The sequence below is a fragment of the Acomys minous genome, assembly GCF_964271855.1.
Source record: "Acomys minous genome assembly, chromosome: 10".
Taxonomy (NCBI): Eukaryota; Metazoa; Chordata; class Mammalia; order Rodentia; family Muridae; genus Acomys; species Acomys minous.
Window position 1 is genome coordinate 62,000,695 of NC_140491.1, and position 6,000 is coordinate 62,006,694.

Here is a 6,000-nt window from a genome sequence, read left to right on the forward strand (position 1 = left end):
CCAAATCCTTAATAATGAAGATGATAATGGAGGAAATGAATAAAATCCATAAACAAAAGCAGGAAGATTTAGGTAAACAGGTGGAATATACAAAAGAGGCCTATAGAGAGGCACTGGAAGAAATTCAGGAAAATACAAACAACCAGATGAACAAAATCAATAAAACAGTTCAAGATGTGAAGATGAAAATGGAAACAATGATAAAGGTACAGACCAAACAAAAACAGGAATGTGAGAGCTTAGAGAAGAAAGCATGCAACACAGAGGTGAGCTTCTCTAACAGAATCCAAGAGATGAAGGATTGAATCTCAGGGATAGAAGATACAATCATAAGTCTTGAAGAAACCATCAAAGAAAATGCTAAATCTGAAAAATTCCTGGTACAAAACATCCAAGAAATCAAGGACACCACGAAAAGATTAAACCTGAGGATAATAGGCATCAAGGAAAGAGAAGAGACCTGACTCCAAGGCCCAAAAATATTTTCAACAAAATCATAGAAGAAAATTTCCCCCAATTTAAAGCTAATATTTGTAAACATAAAAGAAGCTACAGAACACCAAGTAGAATAGACCAGAAAAGAAAATCTTCCTGCCACATAATCAAAATACAATATATACAGAACAAGGAAAAATATTAAAAGTGGCAAGGGGAAAGGGGCAAGTAATATATAATGACAAACCTATCAGCAGAGACCATAAAAGCCAGAAGGACCTGGACAGAGGTCTTGCAAACCCTAAGCAACTACAGATGCCAAGCAAGACTATTATACCCAATGACACTATCAATAACCATTATAGAGAAAACAAGATATTCCATGCCAAAAACAAATTCAAACAGTAGCTGTTCACAAATCTGGCCTTACAGAAGTTACTAAAAAGAAAACACCATCCCAAAGGGATAAGCTACAACCAAGATTACAATGGGAAATAGATAACTACACCATTGCAAAAATACAACCACACAAACACTCTACTGCAGCCAACATCAAAATCAAGGGACTTAACAGTCACTGGCCATTAATATCTCTCAACATAAATTGTCTCAATTCTCCAATAAAAAGACAGAATAACTGCATAGATGCATAAACAAGACCCAACATTCTTCTGCATTCAAGAAACACATCTCAGCCACAAGGATAGATGTTACCTCAGGGTAAAAGGCTGGAAAAAAGTATTCCAAGCAAATGGACCCAAGAAGCAAGCTGGTGTAGCCATTTTAATATCTAATAAAATAGACTTTCAACCAAAATTAATCAAAAGAGATGAGGAAGAACACTTCATACTCATCAAAGGTAAAGTCAGCCAAGATGACATCACAATTCTGAACATCTACACTCTCAAAACAAGGGCACCCACATTTGTAAAGAACTATTAAAAAAGCTTAAACCATACATTGATGCACACACACTAATAGTGGGAGGCTTTAACACCCCACTATCATCAGAGGATTGGTCATTGAAACAGAAACTAAACCAAGAAATAATGAAACTAATCAACATCATGAATCAAATGGATCTAACAGATATCTACAGAACTTTTGACTGAAACACAAAGGATTATACCTTCTTCTCAGCACTCCATGGAATCTTCTCCAAAATTGATGGGTTACAAAGCAAGCTTCATTATATACAAGAAGATTCAAATAATATCTTATATCCTGTCAGATCACCATGGTCTAAGGTTGGACCAAAGTTCCACCAGGGGACTCCTACAGCTGATAAATACCTTCAACAAAGTACTGGGATACATAATTAACTAAAAACGTTAGTAGCCTTCCTATATACAGATGACAACTGTGCAGAGGAAGAAATTAGGGAAACTACACCCTTCATGATAGCCACAAGCAATATAAAATATGTAAGAGTAATATAAGCAAGCAAGTGAAGGATGTGTTCGAAAAAAACTTCAAATCTCTGAAGAGAGAGATTGAAGATAACTTTAGAAGATGGAAAGATCTTCCTTGTTTGTGAATCAGGAGAATTAACATAGTAAAAATGGCTATCTATGGCTATCTTACCAAAAGCAATTCACAAATTCAATGCAATCCCTATCAAAATACCTACACAATTCTTTAAAGACATTGAAAGATGAAGTCTCAACTTCATATGGAAAAACAAAAAACCCAGAATAGCCAAAACAGTCCTCTTAAATAAAAGAGCCTCCGGAAGAATCTCCATACTTGAGTTCAAGCTGTACTATAGAGCAACAGTAATTAAAGCAGCATGGTACTTGCTCATCAATAGGCTGGTTGATCAATGGAATTAAATTGAGGATCCAGAAATAAATCCAAACACATATGGAGGCTTGATTTTTGACAAAGAAGGCAAATCTATTCAAGGGAAAAACGATAGTATCTTCAACAAATGGTGCTGGTCTAACTGGATGTCTACATGTAGAAAAATGCAAGTAAATCCATATTTATCACCATGCACAAAATCCAAGTCCAAGTGGATCAAAGACCTCAACATAAAACCAGAGACATAAGTCAGTTAGAAGAAAAAGTAGGGAAGAGCCTTGAACTCATTGGCACAGGAGACAATTCCTGAACAGAACTCCAACAGCCCAGGCCATAAGACCAAAAATTAATAAATGGGACCTCATGAGGCTAAGAAGCTTCTGTAAGGCAAAAGACACTGTCAAAAGAACAAAGCAACAGCTGGAAAAAGATCTTCACCAGCCCTACATCTGACAAAGGTCTAATATCTGAAATATATAAAGAGCTCAAGCAATTAAACACCACCAAACCAAATAATCCAATTAAGAAATGGGGTTTTGTCTAAAAATTTACCCTGCCTACAAGATGTGCAAGGATAAAGAAAGATTAGAGACTGAGGTAATGCCCTGAAATAATAAAAAAGAAAGTGCTGAGATTGAGGTTATGTCCTATAATGGCCATACCATGTAATAAGGCCAACCCTTGACACTATTAGTGACACTCTGCTATGCTTGAAGATAGGACCCTAGCATAGCTACCTTCTGAGAGGTCTCAACCAGAAGTGAATTGAAACAGATGCTGATACTCAGCCAAATATTGAGTGGAGTGTAGAGAGCCTTGTGGAAGAGTGGAAGGAAGGATAGAAGGACCTAAAGGGAACAGGAGCTCCAGAAGAAGTCTGACAGAGCCAACTAACCTGGGCCAAAGGGGACTTGTAGAGACTTAAACACCAACCAAGGATCATATATGAACTGGGCCTAGGCCCCCTAAACATATGTACCCAATGGGCAGCTTGCTCCTCATTGGGTTCCCTAATAAGGAGAATGGGGGCTGGCACTAACAAAGATGTTATGCATGCTTTTTGATCACTTATCCACTAGCAGGGCTCTCTTGACAGGCAACCTTGGTAGAGGATGCGATTAATTATGATGTAACTTGACATGATGGGATGTGTAGGTGGTCCTAGGGCTCCAAACTTCAGAGGGGTAGAGAATGGTGAATATGGGGAAAAGGGAGGGAGGTGGAGTTGGAAATATCAGAGAGAGGGGATGCTATTGGGATGTAAAGTGAATAAATTAATTAATTGAAAAGTCTTCCACATGGTGCTGGATTTATGTAAGTTTTATTAGATTTACTTATTTCATTTTACATTTAGGGTTTTGTCTGCATGTATGTCTTTGCATCATGTAAGTTCTTTGTGCCAACAGAGATCAGGAGATGCCCCCAAAATGAAATTAGACATGGTTTTATACTGTCATGTTTGTACTAGGAATTAATCACCAGTCCTCTGCAAAATCATGGTGTGTTCTTAATCACTGAGCCATCTCTCCAGTCCCCAAAGTGGTCCTGGTTTTGAAGGTATGAAGAGGTTGGGGAGTACGTGAGGCTTGGTGTTACGTGGCAGGGATGGAGGCCCTAAAGAGAGACCAGAGGTTATTGATGGGGGTGTAATAATAGTTGCAATGGAGACCCCAGGACCTTGAAACTACCAGTACCATATATAATCACTGCCTAAAGGAGCAGATGATGTGAGGTGGAGCCTGGCCTGAGCATTTGAAATGAGCTACTTGATCTGCAGAAGACAGAGGCAAAGAAGGGGAGATAGCTCTCCAGGCCCTTTGGAGCCCAGAGAATTGTGTATTCCAATTGTGTGTTCAAGAACTTTTTACAATGTTGAAGATCAGATTTGCTTTGATCTTTTGATTGTGCCCTAATTATTTGTTTTTTAAGAAGCATTTAACTGTTTGCAAAAGGTTGTTTTGTTTGTTTTTATTTTTAAAATAATTTATTCAGATTATTATCCTGATTTTTATCCCCTCACTTGTATCTTCCCGTTCCCCCTGCCTCCCTCTCACTTTCACCCTATTCCCCTCCCCTAGACCTATGAGAGAAGGGGATCTCCTTCCCCACCATATGATCACAGTTATCAGGTCTCATCTGGATAGCCTGCTTACCCTTCCTCTGAGTGCCACCAGGCCTCCCCCACCAAGGCAAAGTGGTCAAATGGGGCACCAGAGTTCATGTCAGAGGCAGTCCCCACTTTGCCCACAACTATGGAGAATGTGCTGTCCATTGGCTAGATCTGAATATGGGGTCTAGGTTTACTGCATGCATTGTGCTTGGTTGATAAAGCAGTTTGTGAAGGCTTCTCTGGGTTCAGATTGAGAGCTTTGATGGTCTTCTTGTAGGGTTCCAGGACCCTCTGGGTCCTTCTATCTCCCCTTTCTCCATACCTCTTTCACTTGGAGTCCCAATAGCATGTCCCAGTATCTGTCCCGATTCCTTGCTGAATGGAGACTCTCAGAGGACATCCATGTTGGACTAGTATCCATTATAAATAAGTATATACCATGTGTGTCTTTCTGGGTCTGGGTTAACTGATTCAGGATGATCATTTCTAGTTTCATTTTTGCATCAATGTTCATAAAAGAATTTGGTCTGAAATTCTTTCTTTATTGAGCCTTTGTGAGGTTTAGATATCAAGGTAACTATGGCCTCATAGAATGAGTTTGGTAATGTTCTATCTATTTTTATTTTGTAGAGTAGTCTGAAGAGTATCGGTATTAGCTCTTCTTTGAAGGTCTCTTAGATTCTGCACTGAATCCATCTGGGCCTGGACTGTTTTTGGTTGGAGACTTTTGATGACTGCTTTGGTTTCTATAGAAGAAATACAACTATTTAATTAATTTATCTGATCTTGATTCAACTTTGGAAGGTGGAATCCATCAAGAAAATGGTCTATTTCCTTTAGATTTTAAATGTGTGGCATATAGGTCTTTGAAGTAAGATGTAATGATTCTTTGGATTTTGTCACTGTCTGTTGTTACGTCATCCTTCTTGTTTCTGATTTTGTTGATTTGGATAGTGTCTCTCTGCCTTTTAATTAGTTGGACTATAGGTTTATCTATCTTGTAGATTGTCTCAGAGAATCAGCTCTTGGTTTTGGTTTTGTTGGTTCTTTGAATTGTTCTCTTTGTTTCTAATTTATTGATTTCAGCTCTGAGTTTGATTATTTCTAACCATCTAATCCTCTTGGCTGTTTCTGCTTCTTTTTTCCTACGGCTGCCAGATGTGTCATTAAGTTGTCTATATGACATATTTCAAGTCTCTACTTGAAGGAACTTAGTGCTATGAAGCAGCACTGTTTTCAATGTGCCCCATAAACTTGAGTATGTTGTACCTTCATTTTCATTGAATTTCAGCAAGTCTCTAACTTTTTCTTTCTTCCCTGACCCAGTTGTCATTGAGTAGAGAGTTAGTTGTTCAGTTTCCATGTGTGTGTAGGCTTTTTGTTATTTCTGTTGTTGTTGAAGTCCAGCTTTAGACCATGGTGATCTGATAGGATACAAGGTATTATTTGAATCTTCTTGTATCTATTGATGCTTGCTTTGTAACCTATTATATGGTCAGTTTTGGAGAAGGTTCCATGAGGCGCTAAGGATTTGTGGATAGGTATTGTTTGAATTTTTGTCTGTTTTCTCCATCTATAGCTATTAAAAGTTTCACTAGGCATAGTTGTCTTGACCGGCATCTGTGGTTTCTTGGGGTTTGTAAGACCTCTTT